Below are 24863 nucleotides of genomic sequence, written 5' to 3'. Positions count from 1 at the left end.
AGCTCCCCTGCTCGCAGCCAGATCTACTGGTGGAGCAGTGCGTGGCTAAGCTGTAAGCTGAGCCCTGTTCAACTACTAGCTGACTTCTGCCACTAAGCAAGCAGACAGAGAGGCAACACCTAGAAACCATCTCAGAAGGCAATGAAGACAAGAACACACATGCTACCCAAGTACAGGCGCGCCTTAAAGCCGTTCACAAACCTATAGAATAGCAGCCTTCTAACTCAATTAGCCACACACATGGATATGGTGCACCCACCCCGGCAGGCTTACAGAGACAGAGCAGACTGCAGAAGCAAGAACAACTGCCAGCAGCGATGTGGGACTTTCTTCCCACAGAAGATGAAAACTTTTGTGACTGGACTGTTGTCACAGTTGCACAACTATAAAATCTAATAAAATCACTGAATGTTTGCTAACAATGGGTATTATGGCAACAAATCACACCTCAACACAGCTGTTTTCTAAAAATGAATATATAACTAAAAATTTTAATAGTCTCAGTGAGCTATACCAACCAATATCTGGCTTTTGTTTATTCACATATTAATCCATTTGATGTATCTGAGCCCATACTATTCTGTCAGGCATTGCACAAAACTTCAATCAAGAATTCTGAAGAACAGATTGAGATTAAAAGATTGGCTTAATTTTTAAAAAAGGCTATAAAGAAAAAGCATCAATTAAGATAATTGGTGACAATACGGCATTAAAAGTTTTAGTACAACATGGTATCCATTATATGGAAGGCACACTTAAGATATTATCCTGGGATTCAATTTAAAAGGGAGCATGTGGGAAGAAAAAACAATGGCAACGGGACCAAGTAACAGAAAACAGAAATCCAACCCTAGGACAGTAACATTCTGGTTAATGAAATTAGAACTATATTTTAAGGAGGGGGGACCTTCCCAAACTAGAAGTGGTGGGCAGTTTATAGAGCTGGGAGTCTGTTTCACCCAATAGACGCAGTGAGGACATAGTTGACAATTGAGGATAGCAGGACATCAAATAAAAATACAAGAACCAAAGGGCCAAATAACCAGCAGGCACCAGAGGTCTCAACTCAATGCTTCTCTTTCTGTCTGTCTTCGTGCATGCGTGCGTGCGTGCGTGTGTGTGCGCGCGTGCATATGATTTCAGTGGCTGTGGAAGTCAGAAGAGGTATGGGAGTCTCTGGACTAGAGCTACCTGAAATATGTGCTGGGAACCAAACTCAGGTTGTCCGGAAGAGCAACAGCAAATACTCTTAGTGATCTCCCTCCAGTCCCCAAATCAGTATTTTAAATAGAAACCTCTCTGTACCCCTTCGCTATGTTTCTCTTTCTGTGTGTGTCAGATGTATGTGAATGTACGCTTATGTGTGGAGAACAGAGGTCAACTTTGGGTGTCATCTGTAGTAAGAATCTTGGTTCTTCTTTCTTTCTTCTCTTTTTTGAAGATTTATTATTTCTACAGCACTTTGCCTGCATGTGTGCCTGCACACCAGAAGAGGGCGCCAGATCTCACTATAGATGGTTATGAACCACCATGTGGTTGCTAGCATTTGAACTCAGGACCTTGGGAAGAACAGCCAGTATGCCTAACCTCTGAGCTATCTCTCCAGCCCAAATCTTAGTTTCTTAAAAAACCCTGTTATGTTATGTGAATATGTTTTTGTTTTAATCCCAGGAACCTGATGCCCCTAGTCAGGAGGAAAGTAGTCTAAAGAGGTCCATGGCCCCTTTCCCCTCTGATCTACCTACTGTTGGGGAACTGGAAAGGATTAGGATGGAATAAGGGTTGGAAAGGTGGTATCCAATAAAGTAGCCCCAAAAAGTACACCTACAGTCATCCTCTGAAACACCACCCACCTCTTTTAAGACAGGGATTCCCATTGGCCCGGAAGTCACCATTTATGCCATGCTGGTAGGCCAGACCCATCTCTACCTGTCCAGCAGTGGGAGCACAAGCATGCAGCACCACACTCAAGTGTGTTTTACTGGAGATCAAATTCACATTCTTGTGCTTGCTAGGCAAGTACATTACTAAAGCCATCCCTCGAATCAGTCTTTTAAAGATTTGAAGCGGGAGTAGGAGTTAGGAGTGTGAAGTGAAGGGCATGCCAAGCACAGGAGCCCATACTGAGAAGGCGATTGAAAGCTGTCCAGAAGTCAAGAGAAGGCCAATGTAGTTACAAGGCAGGGAACAAGTAGGTACATTCAGAAGAAATGAAACCACTTGGGCTGGACTACAGACCTTATAATGCAGGCTAGGGATGTGAAATTGTGCAGCATAATTAAATGTGACTGATTTAAAAGACGTTTAAGCAAGGAGTCCCTTGATCAAATTTAGATTTATAAAATCTCATTCAGCTAAAACAACCTTGACAAAGAATAAAGTAGGAGGACTTACAGTTTGAAGTTTCAGAACTATAATGATATTAGAATGATGTCAACCTAAAATGACTAACAGAAAGACAGACTGTCCAAAGAATGAGGTTTTTTGAAAATAGCAAGAGGCTGCAACCCAGCATTCATGTGCCATGCTGGAGGGCATTCAAGGGAACCTTTTAAAGACAGAGGGCTGGAGAGATGGTTCAGTGGGCAAAGTGTTTGCCTTGGAGGCATTAGCACCACATTTCCACCCTCAGAATCTATGTGATGGCATGGGTAGGGGGTAGAGATAGCTAAGCAGGTAAAGGCACCTGCCGTGCAAGCCTTAGAGCCACAGTAGAAACAACCAACTTCCAGTGTTTTCTTTGACCTCCACATACACTTGTTTGTATATACATATGTATACACACACATTTAAAAAGCAGTGCACACACACACACAGCATTTGTATGCAATCCTAGCATAGGGATAGAGATAGGCAGCCTGCCTAACCTGGTTGGCTAAAAAAAAAGTGGATGGCACCAGAGAAATGACTCCCGAAGAAGCCACCTGGCCTCCCAGCACATGCCAGCCCACATGTGCACTGTACAGACAAAACTTGGGAGAGTGCTTGCCTAGTAGGCGTGAAACCCTGGGTTCCATGCCCACCACCAAGTAAATCCAGGATGGTGGCACGGCCTGCAGTCCCTGCAATCTCTGCACTTAGGAGGTAGAAACAGGAGGATCAGGAATTAAAGGCCAGCCTTGGCTATGTAAGACCCTATTTCAAACAAGTCAAAGAACTGTGTAGAAAAAAAAGGTCAGTCTTACTATATGTAAGTTTTGGTTCTTTTTAAAGATCATTGTTTTTATTAATTAGGTGCATTGTGTGTGTGCATATGAGTGCAGGTATACTGACGGGGTCCAGATGAGGGTGCTGGATCCTCTGGAGCTAGAGCTGCCCAACATGGGTGCAAGAGCAGAATGTGCTCATAATGACTGAGCCATCCCTACAGCTCCTGTTTTTTGTTTTTCCTTTCAATGAAGGGAAATCTGAGGGAAAACACAATGCTTCTCATGGAAAACAAGAAGGTAGATCTCAATTAGGAGGCCATGGCCCTAGATTCTCCAATTACGAGATAATGTTTCCAATCAAACAGAACTTAGTGGCATGGGTTCATGCCACTAAGTTCATAAATGAAGTGAATGATGGATTTTTCTGATATTGACAGAGAGATGATCATATGGGGAGAAAAGCTCTTGTACTGCCTACTTTACAAACTCTTCAATGAAAATTTCAAAATAACTGAAATCTGGAAAAAGCACACTCAGCTCACTCAGTAAAACAACAGAGCTTCTAGGGGCTCTAATAATAAGTGATTTATCTTTGGACTGCACAGGAGTGGTTTTCTAATGCACTCTATTTGTTTTAGGGTTTGTATAAGCTCACTACAAGAGAGCAGAGAAGTAAAACAATAATGAATTGTTCTGAACTAGCAAGGGTTTTTTGATAAAAACTTATACTATTCATATATTAAATTACACTTAACTTGCTAACTTTTTATTTTTATTTTATTCTATTTGAGACAGGATTTCTCTGTGTAGCACTGACTGTCCTGGAGCTCACTCTGTAGACCAGGGTGGCTTTGAACTCACAGAGATTCACCTGCCTCTGCCTCCAAGTGCCAGGATTAAAGGCATGTGCTACCACTGGTTTAACTTACTAACTTTTGATATCTGTCAGAATTCAGTAGGTGACAGATGACTCAATGTCCTTCAAAATTAACTTAGCAGTAAGAGTCAACTGGAGGCTGGGATGTGACTCAGTGACAGTGTATGCCTAGCACACACAGGCCTTGGCTTCCATTTCCAGGAGAGGAAAAAACAAAACAAAATACTCAGTTGTAAAACAAAAACAAACAACTAGCTGCCCCTCTGAAATCAAAAATAAAAAAGTACAAGCCTACCAAAAATCACAAAGTACACCAGGCGGTGGTGGCACATGCCTTTATTCCCAGCTCTTGGGAGGCAGAGGCCAGCCTGGTCTACAGAGCGAGTTCCTGGACAGCCAGGGCTACACAAAGAAACCCTGTCTTAAAAAAAGAAAAAAAGGTAAAAAAAAAAAAAAAAAAAAAAGAAGAAGAAGAAGAAAAGAAAAAACCAACCAAGGTGGGCATGCCTACCATCCCAGGACTTAGAAGGATGAGGCAGGAAAATAAGGAATTCAAAGCCATCCTTAGCTTCAAGGCTGTCCTTAGCTACACATGGAATTCATAGCACAAAGAAAAGAAAATATTAACAAGGCTGATATCTACAGTATCTTATAGCATCACCAACTTTCCACTGAAGCATCTCAACTACCAGTTCTGAGCATGCTGACATGTGCCAGCAGCTTCTCCAATATGCTCTCAGAACATAGATCTTTCTGACCCCACATCCGACTGCTGCACAACCTATAGTCCATCAGCCTATCACCGACTGGATGTTCCTAATTCTGTTAAGGACAGAAGGACCACCTGGGCATGTTAGCTAGCTTAACAAAAAAAAAAAAAAAAAAAAAAAAAAAAAAAAAAAAAAAAAAAAAAAATTCCAAGAAGGGGGTCTTTGACTTCTACAAAAACATTCTTCTTGCTTTGTAAAGCTTGACTTCCTCTTTGGATGTTTCTAAAGTTGGAAGGGGCCCCTGGGTCACCCACTTCACAGATGAACAAGCCGACACTCAAGCAGTATATTCTCCTCAGCACATCTCTAGGCTTCACCAATCCTTCAAATGTCCCTTTGCACTTTATAATACATACAGCACTTACTCCAAAGGATGCTTGAAACCTAAAAGCCAAGGATTTGTTCTACACAGCGCCTCTACCACAGCAGGCTTAGCAGAGGGCCAGTGCTCACTGTATACTACTCATACCTTGTTGGGATTCCTTTCACACCCCTGGCAAACAGTCCTTTAAGAAAAAAGCACAAAGAGACTGGTGGGGGCTGGAGAGATGGCTCAGCGGTTAAGAGTACTGTCTGCTCTTCCAGAGGTCCTGAGTTCAATGCCCAGTAACTACAAGGTGGCTCACAACCAGGTATAATGTAATCTGATGCCCTCTTCTGGCACAAAGGCACACATGTAAGCAGAACATTGTATACATATAAATAAATAAATAAATAAATAAATAAATAAATAAATAAATAAATAAATCTTTAAAGAAGAAGAGGAAGAGAAGGCAGCAGCAGGGGCGAAGAGAGGAAGAAAGCATGGGGCTGGATATATAGTTCAATGGATAAGGCACTTGCCAGGCAAGTGTGAGAACCAGAGTTTGGATCTGTGGAATCCACATTAAAAAGTTGGGCAGGTGTGGTAGCTGCCTCTAATCCTAGCACTTGAGAAAGCAGGGCAAACTGGCCAGTTAGGACTAGCCAAATCAGTGAGCTTCTGGTTCAGCGAGAGACCTTGCCTCAATAAAGTAGAGAGAGTGAGAAAAACATCATTGAGTCCAGGCCTCCACACACGCACACACATGCAAACACACATAAACACACTGAAAAAAAAAAAAAGGAAAAACAAACATGGCAAGGGCTGGAGAGATCGTTAACAGTGGTTAAGAGCCATCTTACTGTTCTTCCTGAGGACTCGAGTTCTATCCCCAGCACTCACACTAGGCAGTTTATAACTGTCTGAGCAGGGGGTCTCACACCTCTGGCCTCTTCGGGCACTTGCATATGCAAATGCCCCTACACATAATTAAAATAACAGATATAAATCTTAAAAAAAAAGACATGGAAGCAAGAGGGCTTGTTAGACAAAAGAGAGCTTGGTGGGAGAAGGAACTAAAGGAAGCTAATGGGAGGGACATGATGAGATACATATGAACTGTGAAAGGCTGGGTAGGTCAGAAAAAAGTACAGCCAATGCTGACCTAAGCATTTCCCTTACACATCCTGCCACACGCTACACAAGCAGGGGGAAATGGACACATGCACACATATGTGACACATATACACAGAGAAAAGCCTCTTCCTGGCACCTTAAATGCTGCATAACGTCTTTAAAAAGTAGCAGCAGTATTTTTTTCAACTGTGGCCTTTGCAAGAACTAAGGCTAAACAGAATCAGAATAGAATCCTAGAATGTTCAGTTTCATTTTTAGCCTTAGGAGAAGGAAAAAGAACTGAAACATTGTGAAAACATAACTTAACACTATTAATAGAACTACTGCTCCACGGCAGCATGCTCTGTCTCTGCAGGCCAAGTGATAGCGACTCCTTAGCAAGACCAGAAGGCTTCTATACTTTACGGTGTCTCTTGCTTCCTCTTTCATTGTTCATGCACACTGTCAGAGATCAAATAAAAGGCTTCACGTTAGGCAAGCACTTTATCTTCACTCCCCAAAATCTCGGCAAAATTTCCAAAGTAATTCTGCTAATTAAAAACAGCACTGAAGCCAGGTGTGGTGACACACCCCTGTAATCCCAGCACCTGGGAAAGCAGAGGCAGGCAGTTTTCTGTAAGTTCAAGACCAGTGTGGTCTACAAAGGGAGTCCAGGACAGTCCAGGCTACACAGAAAAACCCTATCTCAAAAAACAAAACAAAAAAACAGCATTGAGATGGAGAGATGGCTTTGAGGTAAACTGATAATAGTAAAACCAACACTGCCAGAGGTGGTGATACACACCTTTAATCACAGCACTCAGGAGGCCAAAGCAACTGGATCTCTGTGAGTTCAAGGCTAGGCTAGTATACATAGCAAGCTCCAGGCCAGTCAAGGCTACATAATGAGATCCTGTCTCAAACAAAATAGTGAATAAAGAAATAAGAGAGAATGAGAAAGAGAGAGAGAGAGAGAGAGAGAGAGAGAATGAGCAAACAGTAATGACTGGCCTGCAAGGTGACTCCATGATAAAGGTACTTGCTGCCAAACTTAAATTCAATCCCCAAAACTCATATTAAAATAGAAGAGAACCAACTCCAGCAAATTGTCCTCTAACCTCCACATATACGTCATGGCACAAGCCCATCCACCTCTCCTATATATACATAGTAAATACATAAAATTAAAACGCCACACTGTGTGTGTGTAGAAGTCAGGACAACTTAAGGGGGTTGCTTCTCTCCCTCCTTGGGCTTGAACTCAGGTTGACAGGCTTGGTGCCAAGTGTCTCCACTGAGCCATCTTGTTCATCCTCCTATGAATTGTGTAGTTGGTTTTTTTGTAGGTGTTTGTTTGTTTGTTTGTTTGTTTTGATTGTAGAAAAAAGGGTCAAGCGGATAAGAGATGGCTCAGTAGTTAAGAATATTGACTGCTCTTCCAGAGAACCTGGGTTCAAATCCCAGAACATGGTAGCTCACAATTGTCTTCTATAACTACATTCCAGAAGATGTGACACCCTCTACTGGCTTCAGTGGGCAGCAAATACGCATCAGTACATGCAGGCAAAACACCAAAATGTGTAACATAAAAATAAATAAATCTCAACACAACATCTTCAACACAACTCCTAAACCTAAGGCTCACGGAATAAGTGTAGAAGAGGGGGCAGAGACTTTGTAAGACCAGAGGAACAGAAAGGAACTGTAGGATTTCCTCCCCTAGACATCCAAGAGAAGCTATAGCCATGAAGTCAACCAACATGGCTGCCTAACCATCATGTGAACAAGGATGACATGCACAGATAAACTAACGTGAAAGAGGAAAGCTCAGGAGCCTTCAACCTATGCTAAGAATTCCCAGGATGGACCTGACTGGAGGCAGCAGTGAGGCAATGAAGAAAGGACAGACAGACACACAGAAACAAAGGAAAGCTGGTACTGGGTGGACTGAACTTTCTGATGGAGAAACTGTAGCACCCTGGAGGCTCATCATGTTTTTTACATTGAGTTAAAGAGAGGAGAGGAATTATTACACACAACTCAATGTGGAGGCAGGGCTATTATAGAGGTGACTAAGGAGGCAGGACGAATGGCATACCCACGGGTCAAGGGGAAAGGTTTAGCTAACCTCAGTAGGAGCAGTCTCTGTAGAGGAGCATTCTTCAGACTGAAATGAATATTCAAGAAAAGAATTTCTCGTACATGCTATCAACATCCATACATGGACTAGAGGAAAGCTTTGCCAACCCTCTGAGCCTCACCTCTCAGTGGGGGGGAGGCTTTGACATTTTCTAACGGGTCTGAAGCTAGGGTCCTGGACATGGCTGTGCCCGTGTCAACAACATATACCCACTCAGGCATTCACTTGCTAAAGGGTTCCTCTGCTCCCTATAATAAACTAAAGAGTGCTAAGAGCAGGAGAAACAGTCTTCTCTAGTGAAAATACAACAATTGGTTAATCCAATACCAAATGGTAACCCTGAAGATACAATCATACAAGTAACATTATAAGGACTGAGGGGGTTGTGTTTCTATATTTAGGAATTTGTATGCATATATACATGTATAAGTAACAATAATTAAAGAAAAAGGGGCCATGAGTTTGAAAGAGAGTAAAGAAGGGGTACATGAGAGGATGTGGAGGGAGGAAAAGAGGAAAATGATACAATTAGATTATAATCTCAAAAAACTGTAATTAAAAAAAAACAATCAACAAACACAGGTACAAAGATTGGTGGTTAGTTAAAGGTTGCCCATGCCAAGACTCACTGCACACACAGGTCGTTATATGCACTCATGGCCAGAGCTCAGACATCCTGCCATTACAATCAGGAAAGGAGCCACATTCCAGGTCCAAAGAGAAGCTTGGGAAATGTCCCAGGTAAAGATAAAATTAAAAATGTACCAACTCCCTAAACCTCTTCTTTCCTTTATCAGCCACGGTTAATAGTTAACTGGCTCCTCATGGTCAATCATGAACTTCCCACTCAATCAATGTGGCAAAGGCTGCAGCCAATGCCACCCTGTCACCTAAAGTCCATTTTGTAGTAGTTTCTCCATTTGCTTCTAGCTTCTAAGTATGAAGAAAAATCACTACAGCTCATGACTGGATTCATCAATGGATGTGTCCAGTGGTTAACTTTGAACAACTCTGCCATTCAGAAGAAACTCCAAATCTTACCCTATGAGCTCACTATTGCAAGACCTAAGCTGTATCAGCTCCATCGGAGCTCACGATCACAACACTTTGGGGGCTGGCTCTAGACCCAAAGACAAGGAGCAAACAACAAAAATACAAGGGAGCAGCACGCTTCGGTAAGCTCCATGCTCATGAGGAAAGGGGCCCGGCCAAGCATTAAGAACTAGCCCTGAAATCTAGGATACACTCTGGGAAACAAGGCACAAGTTAAAAACGCAAGTCCTTTTAAAAGTTCAAGTTAAATGGGAACAGTGTCTGGGAGTTGTGGTAAGAGCACTAGAGGACAGGTGTGGGGAGGAGGCATGAGACTAGTACGCTGACTTGCTCAAACTCAGTGTGGATCAATGAAAGCTCAATATAACCATCTATTTTTGAGCATGTATGACATTTATCAAAATAAGCTAACATGGGGCCACCAAGACGGTTCAGTGGAGCAGGTAAAGGCACTTGCTGCCCAATGCTGCAAGCCTGAGACCTGAATTTTGTTTCCAGAACAATTGTAAAAATGAAAGGATCTACTCTAGAAAGTTGTCCTCTGATCTCTGTGTGTTTGCCGTGATGCACCTGCACATACATGCATATAACATGGGTGATTTTGCTGACATATTCCTCTTCTATATTCCTCAAGCTGATGTTTATACAATTAGGCATAACCTGTGACAAACAACAGACATACAAAAGGAAATTTGTTCCATCTGTTTGCTTCCATTCAGTCACTCAATCAAGTTTATACCTTTTCTACCAACTCCATAGACTTTAGAATTAATCTAGACAAGAAAAAGGAGAGGAGACAAGAGCTCTACGTTAGGCTAACAAGCCCAGTTAGTTGGGAGAGCTGAGCTTTTTCTGAATAGGGCTTCTTAGTCATCTGGCATTAGATAAATAAAGCACTGAGTCATAGCTTTCTAATCCACAAAACAAGAACAACAATAAACCCTTTCACAATAATCAGAGTGGAAATTATGAAAGGAAGAACCAGGGAGCAGAGGAAATGGAGCACACTTGCAGGTTCTTCACAGTGCCACCAGAACCAAGCATATCAAACAGTTTCTCTTTGTAGGCCTGGCTGTTCTAGGACTCACTCTGTAGACCAGGCTGGCCTTGAATTAAGGTAGATCCGCCTGCCTCTGCTTCCCAAGTGCTGGGACCAAAGGTGCTGGCCACCTCCCTTTTTAAGACAAAGTCTCATGCATCCCTTGAACTTCTGATCCTCCTGCCTTTGTATTTCCCAGCAGATTATAGGTGTGTAAGGCTCCTGCAATGCTGGGGATGGATGTGCAGGGCTCTGTGCATGCTCGGCAAGTGCGCTAGTAACTGAGCCCCATCCTTAGTTCACACCTGGAAGAGCTTTTAAAGAACAGCTTCCGGGGCGCCTTCACATACTGGTCCTTGTCCACTGCCTCTACCTCCTAAGCAGGACTGGTGCCATGGAGCCCACTCTCAGGACTGCTTACACCAGCTCCAGCTGTTATGCCAGGATCACGGGACCCTCAGAGACCACCAGGAGACGACTTGATGCAAGAGCAAGAGAGCTTTATTACAAGAGTGATCAAACTTGGGACGCAAGTCTCACTGATGCAGCAGTAGAGAAGTGGGAACCCGAGCCCTGGGTGAGCAGGGTTTTTAAAGGGAAAAACTGCAAGCAGGGGGTTTCCATGACAGCAAGCAGGGAGGTTCATGCCTTGATGTTACAGGATTGCGTAAAAGCCACAGGGGAGAGGTGACCTGCTACATAATTACAAATGCCATTCTTCTAAACAACATCTGGAACTTTGGGGAAAATTTTCCCATCCTATTCTCATTGATTATTGCCAGGGAGATTGTCTCTATTTTCTATCGAGTATTTTTTCTGTGATATTTCCTGGAGGCTGTTGCTAGGAGAGTTAACTTTGTTTTCTGCCAAGCGCACATTCTGTGATATTTCCTGGAACCTGAGTTCAGCTCCCGGTTTAGATGGCTCCTCATTTCAAAATGGAGTCGTCCAGGATAACTTAAACTCTTCACAGCTTGTCAACAACTGCCTGTGCTCGGCCCCTTGTCATTCCCTTTTTCCTTTATACACATCTTTCTCCTCAAAGAAGTCTTCTCTGGGTGCTCGGTTCCCACCCTCTGGCCCCAAATCAACCACTTCCCCTTCTGCAACCTCAAACTACCGGGTAAAGCATCTTGTGTCCACTCAGACAGACCACTGCACCGTGGTTAGTTTACTCCACAAGCCTGCAATCTCTGTTAACACCCATCATCATCCAGCATGATGGACACTAGAACAGTGGGGAAGGATAGATTCAGGAAGCCACAGTAAATGTAGAGTGAAGTATCATTTCCTAAATCTTCTGGAAACACCTATACAGTCATCTGAAACAAAACAAATATCAAACAAAGCAAATAATAAAAAAGCGAAGAACTACAAGTTAAAGAGAAACAAAGTAATCTGAAGGCAATGAGAAAGTTGTGCAATTATAAATATCATCCTCAGAGGGTCTTATTTTTATTTTATGTGTTTGGAGGTGTCCGTGTACCACTTATGGGTTTGGTGACCCATGGAGGCCGGAAGAGAATATTGGACCCCCTGGAACCGGGCTAAGAGATGGTTGTGAGTCACCTTGTGGGTGCTAGAAATTGAACCCAGGTCCTCTGGAAGAGCAGTTATCTTAACTGCTGAGCAATCTCTCCAGCCCTATTTGCTGTTAGTTCACCATCATCATGTTTTTTTGTGGCTCAGTGGTGAGGGCACTTGGCACCAAGCCTGTCAGCCTGAGTTCAAGCCCAAGGAAGCAGAGAAGCAACTCCCTCAAGTTGTCCTCTAACTTCTACATAGTTGTACTGTGGCATAACAAATAAATAAATAACAACAACCCCACAGCCTCTTGCTTGAGTTCTGACTTTCTTCACTCAGTTCATTCACTATCCCAATATACAAATACACTCAACATTCCCCTGCTTAAAATCTTTCAGTAGGCAATTCTGCTCAGAAAAATGATCCATACCTAGAATGTAAGGGAAATCCTTTGTGATCTAGCTCCAGCCTTCATCTGCCACTTTAACTCCTCTCACCTCCAGCACTGGCCTCCCCTTCCCTCTTGCCCAATGCTGCCGGTGCCTGAACCGTCCCTGAGTTGCTTGTGCAAAGCACCACATCTATGCATAACACCCACTTATCCCTTCAACACCGTCCTCACTGTTGTAGAACAAGTAAGGACCGCTCTATTACATTAGATGGTTGATTTGTCTGCTTTTCCAATAAACTGTGAGCTCCCTGAAAGCAGGACTTTCATTTGTATTTATGAGTATGTGTGTCTGTGTGTGCACGTAAGTATGGGTACCCAAAGATCCTATAACTTCTAGAGGCGGAGTCACATGGCATGTGTGCTGGAAATGAACTCAGATCCTATGTGCTCTTAACCACTGAGCCACCTCTGCAGCCCTGAAGACTGAAATGGATTTGTTTTGAATGAATTCATTTCAACTGCCAAGAAGTTAGTGATGTTGGTGGTGAGACTAGAGTGTGCTGTGAGTTCCTGGAAGATCCTGATAATACTTTACTCTTTGGCTTTCTCCACAGACTACAACATGATACAGTATATGCATACTGGCTATTCAATAAAGCACAGAATGGCCACATTGAAACGCACCACTCTAGGCAGCTAATACTTTCCTAACATTACCTTTCATTACCTTTCAAAAGGCTAGAAATACAAAGTTCACCTTCTGCTTCTTTTCCTTTGACCTTCCATTGGTTTGGATTCTTTGCATGTGCATGTGTGATATTTGCATGCATACACGTATGTGCATGAATGTGGAGATTCAAAAGTCTTGCCGACTCCCCATTTTCTTGATGTTGGATCCAGCTTGCTCCTGGGGTCTTGCCTCTTCCTCCAAAGTGCGGGAAAAACAGTTGTCGTGCCTATCTGGTTTTGATGAGGTTCTGAGGATCTGAATTTCAAACCTCGCTTGTATGGAAATTGCTTTACCCACTAGGTCATCTCCCAGACTTATAGGGGTTTGCCTGCAGGTATGTCTACGCACCACATGCAAGCCCGTGTCTGCGAAGGCCGGAAGACAGCACTGCATCTCCTAGAACTGGAGACTGAGATGGTTGTGAGTCAATGTGTGGATGCTGGGAATTGAACCTGGGTCCTCCGGAAGAGCAACAAGAGCTCTTAACCACTCAGTCAACTTTCCAGCCCCTAATCTACTCTGCATTTATTAGTCTATTATAGCTGCTTATGTCAGCTCCCACTCCCACTGATGTGTAAGACAAAAATCTTTACTTTGGTCACGTACACATGATGCAAGAAATGACAAGGTAGGTTGGGCACACTCACTTGCCATGCAGTATCAGTCCCTGGGTTCAAGTTCATGTGGAACTTGGAAGGAGGAGCCAAAGTAAAGCAACATTTCTAAGAATAACTTTAGATGTGGAGAAACTGAGGCACAGGAGGATGAGTTCCTTCGTACACTACTTGGCAAACTGTTAGCCAAGCCAGAACCTATTTTATGTTGTTTTGCAGACACTAGGGATGCCAAGAACAAAAAGCCATATGTGCACTGAAGAGAAATGAAAGTGAATTTAAGATTTCCTGACATTATAACTCTTTCATAAGCAAACTGTTCCTATTTTCTCTCAGAGAATCATCTCAAATATACTTAGAATGATGAAAAAAGCCTAAACCATGCATGCATTCTTCACTTTCATGAGTGGGAAACATTTCATTTCCCACAGCTTTTGACTCTCCACAGCTTTCAGCTGAATGAGAGTAAGGATAGAGGACTAGGTCTGGTCTTGAGGTGACAGATCTATACGGAGCCCAGAAAATGAATGGCCAAGTAGCTGGGCCTTTCTTTTTTGGATTTGGTTATTGTTCTTGTTTGAGGTTTGTTTTATTTTTTTGAGACAGGGTCTCATGCAACCTTGGCTGATCTACAACTCACTATGTAGACATGGCTGACCTTGAACTCATAGAAATCCACCTGCCTCAGTCTTCTGAGTCCTGGGATTAAAGGAGTGTATCACCACTCCCAACTAGAATTTTTTTTTTTAATGCATGTGTGTCTGAGTTTATGCATACTTCATATCCATAAGTGCTTTCAAGAGCCAGAAAAAGGCATCAAATCCCTTAAAAGTAAAGTTACTGGCAGTTGTGACCTGCCTGATATGAGTGCTAGACACCAAACCCAGGTCTTCTGGAAAAGCAGTGTGGTCGTTTGAATAAGAATGGCCCCCACAGGCTCCTATATTGGAATGTTTAGTCAGCAGTGAGTGGTCTATTTGAAAGGCTTAAAAGGATTAGAGGGTGTGGCCTTGTTGAAGGAAGTGTGTGACTGAGGGTGGGCTTTGAGTTCTAAAAGCCCAGGCCAAGCCCAGAGTCTCTCTCTCTCTTATTGATCATGATGTAGCTCTCAGCTACTGTTCCAGCATCTGCTTGCAGGCCTCCATGCTTTCTGCCATGGTGATAACAAATTAACCCCCTGAAACTGAAAGCAAGCCCCCAACTAACTGCTTTCTTTCATAAGAGCTGCCTTAGTATCTCTTTACAGTGACTAAGCCAAAGAGCAAGTGCTTATCAAAAAGGAGCATCTCTCCAGACCTACCTGTTTTTATAATCAGTGTAATTTTTCCCTTGTGAAAAAGAGTTCTGTGGGGGCTGGAGAGATGGCTAGATGTTAAGACCACTGGCTACTCTTCCAAAGGTCCTGAGTTCAGTTCCCAGCAACCATGTGGTGGCTCATAACCATCTAAAATGAGACTTGGTGCCCTCTTTTGGCCTGCAGACAGAATACTGTATAAATAATAAACAAATCTTTTGAAAAAAAAATTTTTTTTCTCTGTGTGTGTACCATGTGTGCGCAGTGCCCTTGAGCACCAGAAGAGGGCATTGGATGTCCTGGAGCTGGAGTTATAGGAGGTTTGCACTGCCATGTGGGTGCTGGGAATCAAACACAGGTCCTCTGGAAGAGAAGCCAGTGCTCTTAACCACTGAGCCATCTCTCCAGCCCCAGGTTTACTTCAATCCAGTCACATCCCATGTAAATAAGTTTTCCACTTCTGCTGTGGGAAATTATTGCCTTTATCTTAGTTACTCACAGATGAAATCTGTCATCTTCTTGAGGATAGACATAAAATTGCTCATCAGAAACCACTACAATCAATTTTTATGAGCAAAATGGAAATGCCTTATTATTTTATTTTCTTGCACCTTTTTGAGGACTTCATGAGAGAGGCCTACATAACCTCTAGGGTAGGAAACATCTTTCAATTTGGTACTGAATAAATAAAACGCAATTCATATTAACAATATCTTAAATAATGGGGACTGTTGTTGCCATAAAATCTGACGCCTCTGTTCCAGGCAAACACATAGAGCACATAAACAAGTGTGACTCATCATCACCTGCCTACAAAGAAATGGCAGGTGGTGAAGACAACACACCCTCCACACGTTCCGTGATGAGATGATAGAAAGGTCAAGGGGGAGGTATGAACAGACCCCTGAGAATTAGGGAAGAGTCCCAGCCATGGACTGGGGAAGGACAGGACAGAGGAAAGGGCACTAGGGTAGAAGACTGGTAACAGCCCCACTGTAGGGGCAGGAGGACATAGGACCCTATCAAGAAGTCTCAAAGTACAACAGGGCATGAACACATACTGAAGGAATATTGAACAGTCAGTTCACTGTCAGTGAACAAAACTAACAGTACAAAACAGAAAAGCAGATCTGCAGTATTTCAGAGTTGCCAGTGGCCTAAACAAATGTGTTAAAATATAATGCATGAACCCCTTCCTCTCTTAAATGGGAGAAGAGACAGGAGGAAGAAATCCTGGGACTTCCAAAAGTCTGCTCTTCATGGAAGTACAGGAACACTGACAAGATGGAAAGATCAAGATCATATCAGCTTTCTCAGAACCCTGACTATTCACCAAAGGCTTACAAAAATCCAAGGAATGTTTACACAAGAAGCTTGACTCTCAGCAAGCAGAGTGAGCTCTAGAGCACTATAATCTGCCTGGCTCCCTTTCCCCACCTCTGAAGAAACCTTGAAAACCATAAACGTGAACGCCAGTAGTCACTGACTGGGGCAGAACAGAACTGCAGCTCCCAATAAAACGGTACCCTCAAAGAGCGGCTACATAGTCTGTCTAGCAGCTAACTGAAAAATTCTATTCTTAGGACTTATCTTGGTTTGAATGGAATAAGAGATCCCTTCATATCCTCAAAGTATTTGTTAAATACTCACAGACAACTACTTAATGCTACAGCTTCAAGCAGTGGCAAACACAAATGCAACAATCAAGACTAAAGATTTGGGGAATTGATAGAGAGCTTAGAAAAGCCCCCAAAATGCTCAGGAACTGTCTCTCAGCACTGTTTAACCTGATGTTCAATACAAACAGGAAATGTAGAGTAAGGCACAGTGGTAAACTGCTGGTCCACGAAAGGACTGTAACACACAAACATACTCCTGCACACTTCTAGGATGGTGGAGTAGGGCCTTCCAAAAGTCTGCTCTTTGTAAAAGTAACAAGAACACTGTCAGATAGCTAAGACCAGCTTTCTCAGAACTCTGAAAATTAACCAAAGACTTATGAAAATCCGGGGGATGCTTATACAAGAAAGAAGTGGGACTCTCAGCAAGCAGAGTGAGCTCTAGAACATATACACCACTAGGTTCCTCCTTTCCCTTCAAAACCTGTTCCTTTCCTAACATTTCCTAACAAGGTTAACAAGAACACCACCAGGGCAGTAACCAAAGCCAGAAAGAAGGAAGTAGCCTTGGGGCTTTTGGTGTCACTTAGATCAGTAGCAGCATGCTTGCTTAGCCTGAGGCATAAGACCCTGAATTTGATACCCAAGTCCCCATAACTCTGTATCTTCAAATCTATCCCCTGAGGTCTACTCGTCTCACTATCTTCATCTAGTGTTCTGCAGTGACCTCCATGAAGGTACTGTCTGGTCTCTGTCTAGCTGATCTTGCACACCACTACCAGAGGATCAGCTCAAAACAAATTCTCTAGGCTGGAGAGACAGCTCAGAGGACCCACATGTGATGACCAGCATATCAAGCTGCTCACAACCACCTCTAACTCCACCTCCAGAAGATTTAATGCCTTCTTCTGGCCTTACACAAACCTATATACCACTTACACAAACAAACCTATACAGAAACACAACTATAAATAAAATAAATCTTTTTTTTTTAATCTATTCGTGATACCTGCCAGAGTAGAGGATGCAGACACGAAGACTCATACTGATTACAAAGCCCTTAGGACTGAGAAAGAGGAAAAAAGATGTGGACAAGCAAATGCAACAGTCACAGGTACATCTGACAGACATTAAGCAAAAGATAGCTCAGTGTGATGGCTCATGCCTGTAATTTTAGCACTCAAGAGCCTGAGGCAGTAAGAGCAAATTCAGAGACAGCTTGAATTTACAGTGAGATCCTACCTCCAAAAAAAAAAATATATACACACACACACACACACACACACACACACACACACACACACACACATATATATATATATATATAAAGGCTGGGGAAGTGGTTCAGTGGGGTAAAGTGCTCGCCACGAAAGCATGAGGATCTTAGTCTAGATCCCCTAGAACTCACATAAAGCCAGACACAGTAGTGTGTGCTAACACTTTCAATGTTCCTACAGCAGGGAGGGAGACAGAGATAGGAGGCTCTCTCTGGAGGCCTGCCAGTCAGCTAGACCGACATAAATGGTGGGGAATAAGAGACTTCGCTTTAGGCAAAACAAGGTAGAAGCTGAGGACCAACACCCAAGGCTGTCCTCTGAGCATACACATGTGCACCCACACTCACAAGTATTCATAAATGGAAGATATACGGAAAGCTTTTCTCTAAGTGGAGCGGTGGTGGCACACGTTTTAATCCCATTACTCTTGAGGCAGAAGCAGGCCGATATCTGTGAGTTTGAGGCCAGCCTGTCTATAGAGCAAGTTCCAGGACACCCAGGGCTACAAAGAGAAACTCTGTCTGAAAGAAAGAGAGAGAGAGAGAGAGAGAGAGAGAGAGAAAAGAAAGAAAGCTTTTCTGTAAAGTAGATACAGTGAGATATGACCCTTCCCCTTCCCTTAATTCTTTAGCCTGCCATCTTCCATGCTAGTCCAGGTAAAGGGTCAAGAATCCTTTTGGAAGCTAAAGAGGTTTCTACTGTTACAAGCATTTGCTGTAGAGTCACAAGGACCCCAGATGCCCTCTTCTGGCTTCTGTGCAAACACTGGCACATGTACCCTCAACAGATCCACATGTGCACACACTCATACATATATATAAATGTATACCTACACATACATAATTCTTTTTAGAAATCACTTTGGGGAGCTGGGATGATGGCACAGTGGTTAAGAACACTTGCTGCTGCTCCAGACAATCTGGGTTCGATTCCCAGCACCCACAGACAGATCACACTCATCTTTGGGTGCAACCAATACCTGAGCCAACCTTTTGCCAATGAAGAAAGAGAGACGTGAGGATACATGCCAGCCCCAAGGCAAGGAGAACAAAAATGATTCTGATGTTTAAAGGCATATTTTATTTTTCATTTGGTGCATACTTGTGTGCTGTGTGTGGGTACATGTACATGGGTGCGGGTGCCCCAGAATCTAGAAAAGGGCATCATAAAGGGCATCGGACTATTATGAAACAACCAATATGAGTTCTGGGAACTGAAGTTAGGTCCTATTCAAGAGTAGTTCAAGCTCTTAACTGCTAAGCCATCTCTATCTACAACTCCCTGGTTCTAAGATTTCTAAGAAAAAATGCTTAACATGGGTAGAGAAGAAAGAGGAAGGGCCAGCCAGGCATGTTTGAATGATAAGACGATTTCATCTAGCAGAGATGAAAACTGAGCCCTGAAGTTTACCAGAAATGGGGACTGAATAAACATCTTTGCAAACCACACACACTCCGGGCATGATGGTGGCACACACCTTTAATCCCACCACTCAGAAGATAGATATGGGTGGATCCTCCTTAGGAATGAGGACCCCTCTCCTGAGATAAAAGGAAGATGAGAATCAAGGAAACACAAACAACAGGCAAAAATGACAAACCTTTAAGAGTCCAGCCCTAATGTCCACTGTTAAGTGGGTGGTGGATGGCTGCAGGCGTGCACGAACACACATGCACATACACAGAGAGACAGAAAATATACGCAATAGTCGGAGCAAAGTGGCAAAGACATGTGAACAGCCATTTAGGTTTAGTATATAAGCAGAATTTAGGGGAAGGTTGGAACTACCTTCCATCTGCTACTGTGCGAGTGGCCATCAATTAACCCTTTACACATTATGGGTACAGCTAACTTAAAAGACAAATCATGATGCTTATTTTTGGACATATCTTGCATCATTTATTTATTAGAGTACGGGTGTCCTGTGCCATGGCTCCTGTGGAGATCAGAGGACAACTCGCAGTAGCCAGTTCTCTCCTTTACCAAGTTTTGGGTTCTGAGGATCTAACTCAGGTAGTCACATTTGGCAGTGAGGGCCTTTACTCACTGGGCCATCAGCTTTCTCCAGCAGGGTTTAAAGTATGCAGCTCAAATTGCCCACTGTGATCCCAACAACTGGGATACTGACACCGAATTGCTCTTTCAAGACTACACAGTCAGTTCTGGCCCATCTAGAGCTAGTTTGAGGCCCTGACTCATATGGAGTTTAGAGCACTTGTTGCTCTTGCAGAGGACGGGAGTGCAACCATCCATAACTCCAGCTCCCGGGTACCCAACGCCCTCTTCTGGCCTCCGCAGCCACCATGCACACACATGGTGCACATACATACGTGCAGACAAAACATTCATAATTAAAAGGAACTGCTATCGGGAAGGCGGGAATTGTCTGAAGAGTCAAGTATCAAGAGAGGAAGGTTGATTTATGCCAGAAGAGGTAAACAGGAAATGAAGGGTCTCCAAATAAAAGGGTATGGAACACCCCATGAAGGCAGTCAGCCACTGACACAGAAAAGGGAGACTCACAGTGGTGGCTCATGCTTGTCATCCCGGGACTTAGACTATCATCAATCAGCCTGGTCTACATGATGCGCTTGAGGTCAGCCTGGGCTAGATGGTGATTTCGAGGTCAGCCTGGGCTACAAAGTTAAGTTTTGAGGCCAGCCTAGGCTACATAGCGACATTAAAAAATGTGGGCTACACAATGAATCGAGTCCGCAGCCAACAAGGGGGATTCGCTGAATTCAGGGCCAGCATTGGCTACACAGTGAGATGTCTCAAAGGGAGGAGGGGAGTCCTCAAAACCCGGGATGACGGTCTCCATCAAGGCTGGGGATGGCGAGTGAGCGTGCGCAGGTGAGACGGGGTACGGCGAGCGGAGACTCGAATGCCTGCTGGGCAGCCGCAGCAGTAGCGCCCGGGACTGCTAGGCAGAAGGAGCGGGTCAGGGCGGGCGGCCGGGCGATGGGGGAAGGGGCAGGAGGGATGAAGGATGGAGGCGTCCGGGGCTCAGCGCCCGGAGCGCGGCGCCGCTTACCTACGATGGCGGAGGCGCAGCCCTGCCGTCGCTCCGGCATCTTGGGCTTCGGCCGCTTCTCCCGCCGCCCTAGCTGGTGGCCATGGCGCCCGCCGCGAGAGCGCGTCCTCACCGCCAGGCGACGGCCCTGCCCGGCCCCGCCGAGAAGCGCACCCGCAGCCGCCTCGGCAGCGACTGGCCGCGGTCGCCGTCTCAGCGCCCGCCGCCCGCCGCCGCGTGGCCGCAGGATCTCACGCTCGCCGCCATTGGCTACCCCGAGCCCGGCCGCGCGATGTGTCTGCCTCTCTGATTTGTCGGCTCCGGGGGAAGGCGGGGCCTGGGGGAAGCGGTGGGGCGGGCGCTGAGGGGTGGGGTCTGACATCCGGGCCCAGGGTTAGGCGGACTCGCTGGAAGGGGCTCCCCTGAGGCTACCTGCGGAGGCGGGGGCAGGGGTTACTGGACTGACAGCGCCTACAGCCTCACTGGAGAGGAACCAGGACATGGCCCGGAGCCCTCACATGTCCAAGAATGCCTTCTTCCCTGAAACTGGGCAGCGACAAACAAAAAAGCGTTTCAAGCCCCTCTTCCTTGACACAGCAGTCAAGCACACAAGTCCATTTGCACAATATCCCATACCACAGAAAAGTATAAATGAGGGCTGAGGATGGAGCTGAGGTGGGGAGGGTGCTTGCAGAGTATGCGTGAAGCCTAAACTGGATATGGTGGTACACGCCTCTAACCCCAATACTGAGGACATAAGGCAAGGGGATCAGAACTTCGAGGCCATCCTCGGCTACACAGAAAATCTGAGGCCCTCCTGGACGGTATGACGCCCTGTCGGAGGGCGAGAAGGTTATAGATGAAAGAAGGCGTGGTGGCTCACGTCTGTAATAACTCAGAAGGCTGAGGCAGGAGGGTTGCCAGAAGTTTGAAGCCAGTCTGGGCTACTTAGTGAACTGGCGTCCCAAATGTATTACAGAACAACCTCCCTTTGCCCCCTGCCCAGAAGCCAGACAGTGTTGAACACCGATTATCCCAACACTTGAGAGACCAAGGCAGGACGGTATCCAAGACCAGTCTGGGCTGCAGAGCAAGATCCTGTCTCAGAGCTTAAATTTTTAAAAAGGAAAGTTTGGGGATGGAACTCAGCTGCTAGAATGCTTGCCCTGCGTGCATAAGGCCTGAGTTCCATGTCTCATACCATATAAACTGGAAATGGTGGCCCATGTCTATTATCCCAGCACAAGACAGTTTGAAGTATAAGCGTCGGGAATTCAAGCTCATCTTCAACTTCACAGTAAGTCTGAGGCCGGCTTGGGATGCATGAAATTCTATTGCAGTAAACAAACACGGGGGAGGGAATAATCCTAGCACTTAGGAGGGAGAGGAGAGAGAGGGGTTCAGGGTCATCCTTGTCTACATACTGAGTTTGAGGCCCGTCTGAGCTGTAAATAAATAAACAAACAAACATGAAAGAGGGGACAACTCTGAAAAGGGAAGAGAGAAACGAGAGGCTGAGGGGAGGGCTGAAATTTCAGAACTGGGAATCAGTCATTCCTCTTCGCAATCCCCATGCACATCTACACCAGGTTCCATCAAAGCAGCAATTTCAACTCTGCTGTCATAAACTGGAGAGAGCATGGGCTCAAGGACCTAGAAGCTAAATCTGAAATTCCTGTCATTATCCTGGGAGCAAATATCACCTAGTGAATGAAGTCCAATCTTAGAAATTTACTGAGAAGACTAAAATAGAGGGCTCCGTGAATGTTCATGGGAAGATCACTTATTATTGCTCCACAATGAGGCGCTCGGGAATCACTCAGTGGGAGGGGTCTTCTTAGAAGCTACCAGTAAATGGCTAGGGGTGCAGTTCAGCAGGGGTGCCCTTGCCTAGAATCCCACAGTAAAAGGCTTGGGGAGGTGTCTCAATGGGAGAGCGCTTGCCTAGACTCTCACAGAAAGGGGTTGGGGGTGTGGCTCAGTAGAAGAGCAACTGCCTAGAATCCCCAGTGAGGGAGGGAAAAAAAAAAGCAGTACAGGCTTTGTCCAGCTCACTCATTGCCTGTGTTCAACCCTCCCATACTGAAAACAAAGCAAACCTAAAAACTGGCAGGGCTACTATTATAGCATCATCACTCCAGGATCTGGCTTAACAAAAGGATGGGATGATGGGGGGGGGGGAGTGGAGAAGGGGGGAAGTGGGAAGCTCAGAAGTGAAAAACTAAATTCCCAAGAATCTACGAACAAGAAGGCTGAGGCTTACAAAAAAAAAAAAAAAAAAAAAAATGGAAAAGCAGGGCAGGTTAGGTGTGCAAGGAAAGGGAAGATACAGAGATGTTCCAGAGTTGCAGGCATGGCAATGAGTGGAACTGTGGGCACAACGAAGGTGGTGAAAGGTATAGAAATGATGTGGCAGAGGAACCTTCCACTCTGACCTGGCACTGCTTGGATGGGTGAGTGAGGAATGGATGAATAACAACTCTGCAGCCACTCCTGAGAGCTACCAGGAGTACAGGGAAGAAACAGGAGAGCAGTGGGGTCCTGCCAGGAAAAGGCAGGGAGAGCTAGGCAAGGCCATCAGAGTCAAGGTCTGTGATGTAGGTTAAACTTGCATTCCAGAAAGGGAGCCAAAAGCCTTGACTAAGTCGGGACAAGAAAGTGCTTGCTTACCTGCAGATAGCATCAAAGAAGCAGTGAGCTACAGAAGACCCCCTTGCCATTCTTTCGAAGCCTGTGGGATAGATGAGTGGAGGCAAAGAGAAACTAGCGATACGAGAATGAGCGTGCCTCCTCACTTTTCCCCACCTCTAGATCCCAGAGTCCTGGCCAGGTCAGGCACTTCAGCCACATCAGCGTCTTAAAAGCCAGCCCAGCCTATGAGCAGGCATTTTCCAAATGGCTACAGAATGCTGCACCTTCCAAAAATACCACTTCAAGTAACCATGCCAGGGAACAAGGGCCACATGCCCAGGCTAGAAACAGCCAATTGGGTGTCCTGAGCCCCAGGAGCTGCCACCACGTGGTCTACAGACCCCAGAGACAGGAAATGCTCACCACTTGGAAGGTAAGTCAGGCCAGGATCATTGTGGAGTGAAGCCTCAGGCTGGAAACTCCAAGCATCCTTTAGTTTTATCTGTTTTTTCATTATGTGGCCCAGTAACTTGCGGCAAATCCCCCTGCCTCAGCCTCCTAATTGCTAGGATTAGAGGGATGAACTAAGACAGCTGGCTTTTTTAGTCTTACCTTTGTTTTTGAGACAGACCCTCATGTATCCCAGGCTAGCCTCAAACTTACTATATAACCAATGGCTCAAAACTCTTGATCTTGCTTCAGCCTTCAGAGGCTGAGACAACAGGCAAGCACCACTAGGGCAGGCAGTGAGATTGCTTGTGAGTTAGGATGCAATTACTCGGTTCACTTATCTACTGCATACCCATTAACACATCATTAAAAAAAATAAAGACCTGGTACATGGTGTACCTTCACACGGAAGGTTAGAGGCAGGAGGATCAGGAGTTCAAGGCTAACGTGGCCCCTACACAATGTGACCTTGCTTCAAAAACACTGAAAAAAAAAAAAAAAACTTTAGGAAAAAAATAATAATAAGCATTAAAACAAATGGTGAGAATGAAATTAATTCCATGTTTCCCCTTCAGCAGGAAACCAACTGTTGGTTCAGCAGTTATTAATAGTTACCGTATTTGTTAAATATGAAAGACAAAAAGCCTGGCGTGGTGGTATGCACCTGTAACCCCAGCACTTTGGGAGGCAGAGGCAGGGGATCTCTGTGAGTTCAAGGCCAGCCTGCTCTACAAAGGGAATCCAGGACAGCTAAGGCTACAGAGAAACCCTGTCTCAAAACCTGTCTCCCCCAAAACATGATCACATCTGAAAGACAAACAGATAACAGATGGATGGATGGATGGATGGATGGATGGATGGATGGATGGATGGAT

At 44.8% G+C, this 24863-nt stretch overlaps 1 protein-coding gene across 2 annotated transcripts in view; it reads right to left on the bottom strand.

The window, feature by feature from the left end:
- Tpst1 (tyrosylprotein sulfotransferase 1) overlaps window positions 1-21099 on the bottom strand; it is a 61222-nt gene extending 40123 nt beyond the window's left edge. Inside the window, exon 1 of one of the 2 annotated variants that reach the window (XM_055606468.1) lies at window positions 20929-21099. The gene's annotated coding sequence lies outside the window, so the exon portion shown is untranslated. Of the gene's footprint in view, window positions 1-8982; window positions 9048-20928 lie in introns of those variants that run through there. The other variant, XM_055606469.1, reaches the window with a different exon arrangement.
- Between the last annotated feature and the right edge of the window lie 3764 nt (window positions 21100-24863).

This window comes from Psammomys obesus, unplaced genomic scaffold, assembly GCF_907164565.1.
Source record: "Psammomys obesus unplaced genomic scaffold, mPsaObe1.curated_primary_1811, whole genome shotgun sequence".
Classification (NCBI taxonomy): domain Eukaryota; kingdom Metazoa; phylum Chordata; class Mammalia; order Rodentia; family Muridae; genus Psammomys; species Psammomys obesus.
The sequence above is the reverse complement of the archived record's forward strand: the minus strand, read 5'-3'. Positions and strand labels throughout refer to the sequence as shown.